The 13,451-nt window shown below is 47.6% G+C and overlaps 1 protein-coding gene across 2 annotated transcripts in view; it reads left to right on the top strand.

The window, feature by feature from the left end:
- Nucleotides 10,453–13,451, top strand: part of BACH2 (BTB domain and CNC homolog 2) — a 389,481-nt gene continuing 386,482 nt past the window's right edge. For both annotated transcript variants that reach the window (XM_018053144.1, XM_018053143.1), the window contains exon 1: nucleotides 10,453–10,550. The gene's annotated coding sequence lies outside the window, so the exon portion shown is untranslated. The remainder of the gene's footprint in view (nucleotides 10,551–13,451) is intronic.

Raw genomic sequence — 13,451 nt, forward strand, 5'->3', positions numbered from 1 at the left:
TGTTGTTGGGACAGTCGGTGAAATCTGAATAGAGTCTCTGGATTGGCTGCCAGGGTTACAGCAGTGCTGACTTCCTGATTTGGATGCTGCACTGTGCTTATGGAGGAGTCATTGTCTTTCGAAAATATTCTCTCACGCATTTAGGGGTTGATGGGCATGATGCTGAAGTGAAGTGAAAGTCACTCAGTCGTGTCCGACTCTTTGTGACTCTGTGGACTGTACAGTCCATGGAATTCTCCAGGCCAGAATACTGGAATGGGTAGCCGTTTGCTCCTGCAGGGGATCTTCCCAACCCAGGGATTGAACACAGGTCTCCCACATTGCAAGCGGATTCTTTACCAGCTGAGCCACAAGGGAAGCCCATGATGCTGAAACTTGCTTTCAAATATTCAGAAAAAGAATAATAATAATTAAGTGTGTATACAGATACCTATAGATAGAAAGGGGGAGAAAGAGAGAAAACACACAAATGTGTCAAAATATTAACAATCAGGATATCTGAGCTGGAGGTGGTAGGGGAGTTCTATGTATAAATCTTGCACCTTTTCCAAAAGTTTGTAATTATTTCTAAGTAAGATATTTTTCAAAGATATTCTTTATGATTGAAAGGAACCCACAGGTGAGGCTGTAGGTAACACAGGTGAGATCAGAAAGGAACAGCAACATTGTCTACCACTGAATTTGAAAAAGGAAAGTTTGGGAGAAAAGAAATTTGTAGTGTTTCCTGTTCTTTTCAGAGTGAAGTAGGCTATCCTGAAACGAACTTACCAGAGGTTACAGACGATAATACACAAGCACTCTGATTCAGCATGTGCTTGGGTTCACATGAACTAGTCATCAGACCTGGTAATCTGGGTCCCTTTTCTGGAGCACCGCCCAGCACGATATCGAGACATATCCTAGACCAACCTTCACACCGCCCTTTGCAGCCTCAGAAAAATGAAGGATGGAGGGAACCTAACAACAGGATCTGGCTGACGATGACGACAAATTTGGGCAAAGTTGTAAATCCAGAAGCTGCTGAAGTGAAACTGGAACAAACACAGGGACTCGGTGTTTTCATTCATCTGCAAGATCACCCAACGCCCCGTTCAAGTCTGGGCACGAGTCACCAGGTTTCCACACACACCTACCCCCTGAAGTGCAGTGAGCACCTGGGTGTGTGGTGCCGAGGGAGACTTCTGCAGGAAACACCTCGCGAAAATGGAGAGAGAGGAGGCCCGGATCTCGGTCATGCCGTGCCTGATGCACGCACGTGGGTGCGGGACAGCTGTGCTGACCGGCGCGTGGCTGTTATCAGCGTTCAGGTTGGATGCCCTTGTGTAATTATATCACGTAAACAAGTTTGTTTTTTAAAAACAGATTGAAAGCTCTAAGTATAGCCTATTAGATTCTTTGGGGGAAACTGCTATAGGATTAGTGAACTCAGCTCTGTGCCCCTCAAAACTTCAGAAGCTGGATTGAGCCAGGGAAAATGTAGAGTTGGTATTAATGCATTGGTATTAGAATAAAAGCATCCAGGCTTTCTTTTCATAGTCATGAGAAAATTGTCAGATTACTTCTGTCTACAACCAAACTTCTTCAAGTTTCTTAAGCAAATATGTAATGATTGGTGAAAATAATCCATTTATTGACCAAAAACATCTTTGCGAGGTGGGCAAAGGAAGAGACAAACATTGAAATTTTACTTACTCATTTTAAAAAAGCTAGGCATCGCAACAAGCTCTGAGGGGAACAAGAGAACATTGCTAGAGTTACTTATTTTAAAAAGGGGAAAGGAAAGCAATATTATTATTATCATTGTCATTATTATTACCAATACTATTATTTTGCTTATTTGAGCTTGGAACTCATCACCCTCTTCCTGTGGGGGAAGAAAAAATCCAGCTCTCAACCCCAGTTTTCTTACTTATCCTTAACTCTCAAAATTTTACCATTGTCCTTTCTTTGATGATGATCCAGTTCATTTTCAGGTTCCACTTTTCCGAGTAGATATCTGACAACCGCCTATCTGTCCCCCAGATTATGTTTAATGCTCAAAATGAGCACAAGTGTCTGCGTTTCTCCAGTCCATCCATGGCTACTCCTGCCCACCCAGAGTTCTGGATCCACGCTGTATTTCTTCCTTCATATCCTGTGCATCTGCCTTTATCTGCTCCATCCTTTCACCTCCAGTCTCTTTTTCCATGTAGGTTCCTACCTCTGTGTCTTTCTGAGTCCTTCCAGGGACCCACATCTCCCATTCATTCTACCCCTCCCCATGAAGTGGGTCTAGAACCTCCCTACTCTCCCCTCCAGACTTTTCCTTTTGGTGGGATGCTGTTCCCAGACCCCTCCTGGAAAAGTCCTCCTTGCTTTCGTTGGTGTGCGTATCTCTGGACCATCTTCCCCTCCAGTTAGCTCCATTCCTGCCCACACCCATCCTCAACACTGCTGTTAGAGTTCTAGCCCCAGCCCTCATTCCTCTTCACTTCACTTTACCAGAGTGCTTTTTCCCTCCTCCCACATCCCAGGATCAGCTCTTCCCTCTGGTTGTTCCTCACTCTCCCCATTCCCTCATGCAGGTGATCCATACATCTTGAATATCTCTGAATGTCTTTCAGTAGACCCCTTCCTTTTGGTCTTAGTCCCATTCCATGTGTTGGTTTGAGCTCTTATCATCTTTGTTCCTGGATCTCTGCTACTGTCTCCATATCCTCTGGCCCCTTCATGCTGCCGATGCTATGTTCTTTTCTAAAACCAAAACTGATTATGCCCCTCTGACAACTGGCAACTGGTCGTTGAAAGCCACCCAGCCAGGCTTTCCTGTACCTCTGAGCATCTTTGAAGACACAGATAAACTCAGAGCATTTCCTACAGTGCATTGATTTTAATAAAAGATTTTGAGTGTGGGAGAAGAAATTTTAGTCCTAATGGACACCAAATTATTTAAATAAGAGTGTATAGTAAAATCAACTCCAGTTCATCATAGAGGCAACAGAAGTTTTGTTGAATTAACATATAACAAGAGATTTCACACACTATGCTTGGAGAAGAGCATTTGGGGCCATTTTCCAGGATTCCTAGCTGTTAGCATCCTATCTCTGCCATTTTACAAGCATGTCCCTGGAAAGTTGAAGAGGCATTGTGCCCTATGGATAAAATTAAATCTTCATGCGTTTGATCCACGTCCACCTCTCTAGTCTTATATTGTGCTACTGGCTGTTACTTTTAACATCCTACAGTTCTTGAACTTCCACTATCCCAATTTCCCTGCCGAGAATAACCTTCCAACCTCTATGTTTGACAAAATCTCCTTGTCCTTCAGAATCAAGGAATCAGGGAATGTATGAAAGAAGTGAGGGCAGGCAGGTAAGTGATTGCTTTCTAACAGATAAAAGGTTTTGGCCAATGAGAGGGGGTAGGAAGGAGAAACATATTTCTCAAAAGCCTTGTCACCATGACAATGGCCCTTCCTGGCTGCAGTACCTGAGGGCTCCTTGTTGGCTGTCACAGCAGGCAGTGTCTTCCATAACTTTCTGATCTAGCTTTCTTGATGTCATAATGTCTTAAGTCCTTCTTAAGACTCCAACACATGGATGGTTTGGTCAGACCAAAGTCCACCCTCTGGGGATACTTTGGTGTTGAGTGTCCAGCCACTTTTCCTCCTCTCTGAATCCTTCCCAGCCTTGATGTTCAACTCAAATTCCATCTTCTCAGTGAAAACCTTCCTGGCTGTTTCAACCCTCATAAAAAAAATTTTTTTCCCTCTTAACACCTACAACACTTAAGTTCTTATTAGAATTTAATTATACACATCTTGAATTTTATAACTTTTATTGGCTTTCTTTATTGCAGAAGTAATACATTTATATTAGAGAAAAAAAAACAGTTAAGCAAAAAGAAAAACCACTCATAAGCTCTACTTTAACACTGGCTGTATATCCTTCCACACTTTCTTTCTATGGCCACTTAGACAGTTTTTCCACTTTGGGGATCATACTGTTTTGCAGTTTTTAAAGAAAATGTACTAATAAAGCACTAAAATACCAATATACATACTTTTTCAATGTTATTTTTTATGAATCTGTGATATTCACTTTTATATATAAGCCACCACTAATTCAGCCAATCCTCTGCTGTAGGCGTTTAGATTTTTCCATTTCTTTTTTGCCGTCATACAAAAAATCTTTTTGTACATTCTTAATTTTTTCAATAGTATAAATTCTAATAAATATCATTTATATATAAATAATTTTAAACCTTAATATAAGTAATGCATGAAATGATTAATAAATTAAATATAAAATCACATTTGTCCACTGTTTCATTTATGTTAGCTTTGACTTTCTACCTAAATTTAAGTGTCTTAAGGATAGGATCTAGCGTTTTCTAATTTTTCATCTCTCATCAGCACAACAGATATTCAACTGTGCCTGAAGAAGAATTAGTTTATTTCTCTTAAATTTTTAGATAATAGTGGCATCAATTCTTCATTGTAATAGAAGATCTTGGGGTATGTTACCATGGATAATGATGTAGGAACATTTTTTCCTCCTAAGGACTATTTCCAGTCCTTCTTAGGAACTGAGGCGAACTTTGGGGGAGATAAAGATGTGATAAATAAGACGAATGAGTAGTTAAGAAGCAAGAAGGCTGCCAGCTAAATTTAACAATAGCTAGCAGTAAAATTTCTGCATGGTCCTAGTTACTCTGAAAAATGACAACACTCTCTAGTTTGGAATACATTGATTATTTTTCAAAACTTGTATGAGAGTTTATATGATGAGGAATAAGTCTTCTTGGCAATGTTATGTCCATAAAGACTCTAGCAGTGACCCTCAAACTCCATCTGAGCTGCCCAGTAGTCCTGCTACATTGTGCTGGACTATGGGGCAGTCCATGGGGTCGCTAAGAGTCGGACACGACTGAGTGACTTCGCTTTCACCTTTCACTTTCATGCATTGGGGAAGGAAATGGCAACCCACTCCAGTGTTCTTGCCTGGAGAATCCCAGGGACGGGGGAGCCTGGTGGGCTGCCGCCTATGGGGTCGCACAGAGTCGGACACAACTGAAGCGACAGCAGCAGCAGCAGCAGCAGTCCACTTTTCCTCTCTCCTCCAACTCCCACACCCTTCCCTTCTCCACCATCAGCTGATGACCTCACTTCTCAATCTCCTAAGAAAATAGAATCAGCCAGACAAGGACTCCTGGCATCTCCCACCACCCCAGACCAGCCTCCCTGAGCATCTCTGCCTGAGCCGCCTGCCTTCCTCTCGTGGGGGATGAACTGACCCTACCTGACTCAAGAACTTCACTCTAGACGTTGTCCACTCTCTCTTGACTTCAACAGTTTCCCCTCTTGACTGGATTATTCTTACCAACAAGGTCTAATTTCTCCCATCACCCTCTACCCATGTCTCCATTTTGTCTTTCACAGCAAAGCTCCTTTAGAGAGTGCTTCACACCCACTGCCTCTACTTTCTCTCCTCCCAGTATCTCCCAGATTCACTTCAGCCAGGGTGAGTCCATATCACTCCCTGCTGTCAAAGACACCAGCGCTCTTCAGATCATTAAAAGTCAGTGGGGGGACTTCCTGGGTGGGGTCCAGTGGTTAAAACACTGAGCTTCTAATGAAGGGAGCAACAGTTCCATTCCTGGTTGGGGAACTAAGATCACATATACCCTGTGGCACAGCTGAAATAAACAAAAAATAAATAAAATATTCAACTCAGAAAAAAGTCAATGGTATGTTCCCATCAATAAGACCTCTCAAAGCGCTGGCACAACTGATTAGCCCCTACTTCTCAAAACATCCACTTTCATTTGGTTCTAGGATGCTACGCTGCCCACTCCCCTACTCTCATTGTTGCTGTTTCTCAGTCACCCTGGCCAGATCTTCATTTTATTCCTCTTCTGACCTCTAAATGCTGCCCTGCTCCAGGGCTTATCCTCAGACCTCTTCTCTTCTCCACCCACATTCCCAGATTTTCTGTGTTGATGACACACAGATTTCCAACTCTAGTCTAGATCTCTCTTCTGAAGTCTCAGTCTCCCATGTTTAATTGTTTACTCAATGTTTTCACTTAGACGTCAACAGGTGTCTGAAGTTTGGTGGTTGGTTGGTTGGTTGATGATTTAGTCGCTAAGTCATGTCAGACTCTTGCAACCCCATGGACTGTAGCCTGCCAGGCTCCTCTGTCCATGGGATTTCCCAGGTAAGAATTCTGGAGCGGGTTGCCATTTCTTTTCCAGCAGATCTTCCAGATCCAGGGATCAAACCTGGGTCTCCTGCATTGCAGGCGGATTCTTTACCAACTGAGCCACCAGAGAAGCCTGAAGTTTATTTACTTTCTCCAAATGCAAACATTTGAACTTCTCCCTCCCCATTACCTGTTTCTTCTGTAGCCCTCCCCATCTCACAAAATGGAATTTCTGTTAATCAGCTATTCAGGCCAAAGTCTAGAATTTCCTTTGACTCCTTATTTCTCTCACATCCCACAGCTGAATCAGTCAGTCGCATCTGGTTTACTTTGAACATATATCTAGATTCCATTTACAGCTATTATTGCAGTCTGAATTACCATCACCTCCCTCTTAGCCTATCTCAATAGCCTCCTAAGTGCTCTCCGTGTTCACACTCTTGTTGTCTCCTCCATTTGCCAAACAAAATGCTTTTTTAGGAGTCAAGGCCAGACAGGATCCTTTCTCTGCAGAACCCCCTGTAAATTTCACCTAAACTAAAAGCCTGGCTAGCTTTCTGGCATCGTCTCCTGCTACTCTGCTTCCTGCTCTTCTGCATCAGGCACTGTGGCCTCTTTGCTGTCCCTGACCACCCTACCTTAGACCTTTGCACCTGCTTTTCCCCATGTGTGAAAAGCTCTCCCCCAAGATAGCTCTGTTCTCTGCTCATTTATGTCTCAGATTATTTTATATATATATATATATGGTCAAGTAGTATGTTTTTTATATATAAATATATATTTGGTTCATTGTCTGTCTCTCTCCCCCACCCCAATCTCATCACTAGAATGAATTCTGCATGCCAGCTCATAAAACAGTGCCTGCCACAAAGAGGTGGCTTAACAATTATTGAACAAAACACCACTCAAAACTATTCAAATCTCACCAGTTCTTCCAGGTGTTACTTGTGCAGTACTGAGCTGAGATTTTATGGCTTATATATACTTCAAAACATCTGGTTTTGAAATAATAAATCTCAGGCATAATTCTGAGGAATTCGCCCAGTGAGTAGAACTCAGAACTTTCTTAACAGAAATTTCCTCCAGTGTTTTGCCTCCTTTTGTCTTTGATATTCTCCCTCTAAACATCTTACTCCATTCTCTCTCATCTGATTTTAACTTTGCCCTGCTACGTCTTGTTCAAGGTACAGCATTTCAAATTCTGCCTAAGCAAAATGATTATATCTTTTCAACATCCTTAGATCCTTTAAGAGGGATGCTGGAGAACGAGAAAATCAGAGACTTGAGAACCGCTCACTTCTTTCTTCTATCTTCCTTTGTTCTTTTTGTTTCCTGCATATTTTAATCTTTCCTGTTTTATTTTATAAAATAAAGGTTTATGGGGACAAAAATTACTGACTTCAATACTATGGTACAAATTATTGTCTCTGGAAATCACATCCTGCCTTTAAGAAACGTATCACAGATGAAGCCCCTATTCTGGATCAGCACACACATCTAATTAGGTAAGAAGAAAAGTATATCAGGAAAGGTTGAAAGTTGCAGGCATGGGGAATAAATTGACTTCTACTCAAGTTACCACCATGAATATACAGAGGAAAGGACCTGCATCTGTTTCACATTGTAAAAGCCTTAGTGCCCAGAGCAGCATTTCAAGCCCAGGGGATGGCCGACAAATGTTCATGACAAGGATGCTAAGGCCGTCCACAGCCTGACCTCTGCAGCAGTTCTGATAAAGAGTGTCCGGTTCTTGATTTACCATCTTAATTTTATGTGATTCCGAATATGCTTTACAGGCTTTAATTCAAATTACCCACTTCTGATTTGAAAATGAAATAACTAACTGCCTACCAGACTTCCAGCTCCTCCAGGGCACAGATTTTGTCTGACAGAAGCCCATGATTGCAGTCCCAGACATGACTTAGAGGTCAATTCCTTCTAATTCCACCTCCCTGAATAACTAAATGAAACAACCTATAATAGTTGCACCTCTAATTGCTGTCCCGTCCCATACTTGAGAATTTCAAACTAAGAAAGCTCCCCTTCTGAGTCTTTGGCAAATAGGCTAATTGGAATGACCTAATAGCCTTTCTTGTATCCATATCCAACCTGGACCAGAAACAAGGTGGCAGGATCGGTTTCCACCAGCCACTCCCCCCCAACCCCACCCTCTCACCACAACCTATGCCAACCCCCACCCTCAACAATCTACTCTGATGCACCCAACTCCATTCACAGCTGGGTGGCCACAATTTGTTTTCAAAACAAATTAATCTACTCCACCCTCCTAGCGATCTTCTCAAGCCTGGCACTTAGGAGAAAACATTGCTTGGTTCTACTAAAAAGCAAAGTTATCACATTGACACTCACATGCTTACAAGAAGGAGGAATGCAGAAACATCACTGTTCAGAAGACTATAAGAAATGGCCCCGCCAAGGCAGATCATCAGAATTCTGTCCTGACCGTGAGGCCAGGCAGGAACCTCTCAGAAGCCAGGATGTTTTGTCAAAAGGAGCACCAGATTCATCGAATCAGGGGACTGAGGGCTGCTCCTACCCCTGGGACTGCTGTTCATCCGAAAAGTAGAGATGCTAGCAGAGGAAGATACCCAGTGTGGGTCTCGACCTATTCCAGGAGGCTCTGCAATGCTGCTAGAAAAATTACCTTGGCCCCTTCCGCTTCCTTGCAGCCATTGCTTAGCTTTCCACGCAGACGTTCAAAATGGGGCCTTTGAAAACTCTGCCCTCAAACGAAGGTGGTTCAGAGCAACACTTTGGCTGATATCACAAGACTCCCAGGGCAGCGCTTCGCTGCTTCCTCAGCATATGCCAGTGCCCATTTTACAGGGGCGATTTATGGTCCTTCTCTCAGTAGAGCGAGCCAAAGTTTTATAATCTTCATTAAAAATCAGCACCACATGTAATAATACAGAATACTGCCTGTACACAAGGGGGCCAAGTTATAGGTGTTCAGGGAAACGTGGCAGAATTTCTTGGCCTTCGCAGGCGTAAAGTTGCAGGCACCAGCACTATACTAACACAACCTCCTTTTATTGCAAATGTTCCTTCAGTCGAAGTCCTAATTACTTTCTGTAAAACCCTAACCACCATCAAGCTTTCTTCCGACAGGGCAGCCGCGCGATGGCCTTCAAGTGCAGCAGCAACACCCTGGCGGCCTCTCGAGTGGGCGGCGGGGGAGGGGGCTGGAACCCAGCAGTACTGGGGCAGCAGCTGCGAGGTAGGCTCTTGGGTGAGCTTCGCAATCGCACGCGCCCCTTTTCAAACCCTGGCGTGTGGACTTAGAGGCCACCTCGGTGGGACAGGCGGAGGCCCTCCTGGAAAGGATTCAAAAGTCAGTATCAACGTTAGGTCAGAGGCTACTCTTTCTCACCCCGTCTGCTCCCAACAGGGGGACCGGTCAGCTTTGAGGGGCCCGCAGAGCATCTTTTCCTGCCCCTTCTTGGGAAACCGCTAGGCAAGCCCGGAAACCCAGGTCTCGAGGTCCCACTCCCCTTCCAGGGTCTAGTGCCCCGGCTCTGCCCGCTCCCCACGTGACACACCAGCCATCACCTCGCCAACCACCCCTCTTGCCCCCAGTCCTGGCCTTTCAAGGCCCCTGGGCGAGTCGCCGGCCAGGCCGGACCGACCAGGCGGCCAAGAGGGCCAGGAGCAAGGGGCTCTCCAGGCCGCGCGGCCGCACAAAGCGGGGAGAGCAGCAGCGGCGGCGGCGTGAGGCGCGCCCCCTCCCGCGAGTAGGCCGAGCGCGCGCCCGCCCCCTGTCCCTCCGCCCTAGCCCCCGGAGCGCCATTCGCGGAGCGGCTTACGCTAGTCGCCGGGCGTACGGCGCCCCAGCGGCCGGGGAGGTGCGCTGCCCGGCTCCCGTAAAGTTATTGTGAATGGGGAACGGGTGACGTCAGCGCCGAATGTCAACAATGTAGCGATTGAGAGTGTGGGCGTTCCGGGGAGAGCGCGAGCCGCGCGGCGAGGAGCAAACAGCGCCGAGCAGCCGCCGCCTCGCCAGCAGCAGCAGCAGCAGCAGCGGCAGCAGCGGCAGCGGCGACCGTGCACGCCCGGGCTGCGGTCGCAGCAGCGCTAAAGCCAGCGCCCGCCGCCGCCCTCGCCACCCCGCCTGCCCACTCCCGCGGCCGCCGGGCTCTCGCTTTCTCCCCGGCCTCCCCTCGACCCTTCCCCTCCCCCTTCCCGCCACTCTCGGGGGGCTGGGGACGAGCTGCCATGTGATGCGCCTCCCCTCGGTGAGCTTTCGGTGACCCCCACCCCTCCCCAATCCGCCGACCGCCGGGAGGGGGCTGCGGGCTGGGAGGACGCGGGCAAGAGGAGACGGAAAAGAACGCAAAGTTCTCTGGCGAGGTGAGTCCGTGGCCCGCGGGTCCCGGGCCCCCGCGGCGGGGCAAGTTGGCCGGGGAGGGGGCGCGGGGGGAGCGGGCTTGCGGGACTGGCAGGGAGGCGTGAGGAAGCGGCGCGGGAAGGGAGCCGCGGCTGCGGGGCGCGCACGCAGCCGCCAGCCGAGCGCCCTGCCCGCTTTGATGGCATTTTCTAGGAACGGGAAGGGGGTGGGAGCTGAGCAGGCGGACGCACGGCTGCGGCCGTGCGCTCTGTCGCCCGGCTGTTTACGGCGGGCGAGGAGGCATTGTATTTTGCTCGCGTCGACGGGTGTTTTGGAACAGCAGGGGGAGGAGGAGCAGAGGGTAATAAGTCAGGCGTGGGGAGGGCGGGCTGGAGGGAGGCGCGCGTCCGCGCGACCGGAGCAGCTGTCAGACCCACGGCCCTGCACTCGGGCCCCCGGCCCGCGATCGCGGTGCCAGGCCGGGCGGCCTCCTCCCAGCTCGCGGCGTCCGCGACCCGGGCTGCTCCGCGAAGCTTTGCGCTCGGCTGTCAGTCGCCGCCGGGTAGCTGAGACTACAGAGACTGGCGAGGTATCAAAGCCCAAGTTTAGGGTCCCGGGAAGAGGCAGCCCGGGGACTCTCGGCGCAGACCTCGGGCTGCGCGCTGGGTATGATCGCTATTAGCCAAGGACCGGGTCATTGGCATGAGTCCCGGGGAGCTCGAGCCGAAAGGCTCGTGCCTTCAGACAGAAAAATCTTTGCACCTTCCTCTTCCACGATTCTGCATGAAATCAAAGTGCAACACACACCCCTTCTTCTCCCTGCCTGCACTTCAGTCTGCAAACCCCTTTTGGGCTCCACCTAGGAGAGGAGTTTATCCAGGGGACACCGCTCCACCGCCCCCTCGCCGAGGCGCCCTGTAGGGTCTCGCAGTTTTTCTCCTCTCACCCGGTGAGTGCTCAGGAGCCGAGCACCCATGGAGAGGGAGGCGGGCGGCGCTCCTTGGACTACCCTAGCTGCCCACGAGAAGGGACTCGAGTGAGCACCTCGGCGACCTCGGTTTGGCCGGGGATTTGCAAGAACTCGGACCGTGGGAGGGAGCGGACAGGGCCGGGTGTGTGCGTGTGAAAGGGACCGCGCACCGCAGGCTTCCAGGGTCGTGGGCGCGCGAGGTATCTGCAGCACCGTCTCGCATGTAGGCGAGTTTGATAACTTGGGGGGAAGTTCCCGCACCGCCGTCAGATGGTTTTTGTCTGTGGCCGGGGAAGGAGCGCTTCGCAATTTGCCTGTCTGGTCACCGTCGTCTCGATGACCCGTGACCCCTGGGAAACAGGAGGGACGAGGGCGCCCAACTCCGGGCAGAGCTGCGCACTCTCGGCCGCCTGGCGAAGGGAGCGGCGGGACGCAGCGTTCCTCGGCTTTCACCTTCGCGGTCTAGTGCTGCAGTCTCTCACTCCCGGTGTAAATTTCATCTGTTGAGTGTATTTAACTAAAATGAGTAATTACTTTAGATAAAAATCCTTTCCTGCCTAGTGGGAACCTTGGCGGAGATGATGCCTAATGAGATATTTTGCTTTTGTCTGTTTAGAGTAAAATTAGAGATGTTAACTCTGATAACGGTTTTCTCAGATCATTAAAATGTAACATGTAGGAAAGGCATGTTGAGCTGCGAAGGCTCTGGCTGACATGAAAGAAGCTGTGCGGGGAAAGGCTGCCACTCGGTTGGTGGAGGGGCTATTTTGGTAAGGCAGCGGCGTCTCGCTTACAATGTGAGATTGCCCCACCCTGGTGCTCCAGCAGCTCGCAGCTTGTGAGTAAACGGCGGTTTTCATTCTTACAGGTAATAATAAATGTGAGTCAAAATGACATCTTGTTAGAATTAGCCTTCAGTCTGTAAGAGAGATGGCTAAATAACAGTGTTGCATTCAAACTGCTCTCGTAAAAGGTCTGTCAGCATTTCCGTTATAAATGCAGTTTTTCAGGAGTTTATAATTTCACCACAAAACTTTTGAGTGGCTGAAATGTTTAGTGTTCTGCTTTAAAAAAAAATGCGATAATTGCCCACTTCCATCCTATTTGCTGTTCCTGAAACTTGAATATTATTCAGATGAGCGTCCCAGAAACAGAAAACACAACCGTGGAATAGAGAAGTTTTGTTAGAATATACTTTATTTGTGCCGAGTAATATTTTCTTTTTGGATTTTGGAAGGCTTTATGTTTGCCATTTGGTAATCATTAATGTGTTAATTCTGGTATCTGTCAGTTCTGCAGGTGGATTGAAATGTCAGTTCGTGTTGTATATGCCAGGATTACATGGAAGAGCATTCTCCTCATATATGTGTCTGTGAGCTCATAGCTAAATTATATGCACATCTGTTAGTTACTTATCAGTTCTTTGTATGTTGCAGGCGAAGATCTGCAATAAAGGAGAAGTAAGGCAGAAAGAAAGGGAGGGAGTCAGGGACCCCCTCTTCCCCACCCCCTAACTTTTCAGCATTTCTAGTGCCTGAGAGAAAGCCATTCGTTTTCTTTCTTTTGAATTATGCCTTTGACTCAGTGTCTTCAGGCCAGTCCCTTTCAGTCACTCACCTCTGGCTGCAGTGTGATTAGGGGCTTAATTATTTGTAAACTGCTCTGACATCCCTGGATGAAAGGCACTGCAAAAGTGCAAAGTATTGTTATCCCGATATGGAATTTAATAATCCATTACAGTTCATCAGGAAAATGCACTTTGCAGCGATGGTGGGAAATGTTCCCACCTGATAGAGGGTAATAATAACTGCCTAAAAGTAGGGTCAGATTACAGATGAGACAATTAACTCTAGCCATGTGCTCTTCAATTTGTTGCAATTCATTTAATGATCAAAGTAAGTCGCAGAGAGCCAGATGGTCAGGTTCACATCTCTCCTAGGCCAGCCCTTCACTT

Source organism: Capra hircus, chromosome 9 (assembly GCF_001704415.2).
Source record: "Capra hircus breed San Clemente chromosome 9, ASM170441v1, whole genome shotgun sequence".
Taxonomy (NCBI): Eukaryota; Metazoa; Chordata; class Mammalia; order Artiodactyla; family Bovidae; genus Capra; species Capra hircus.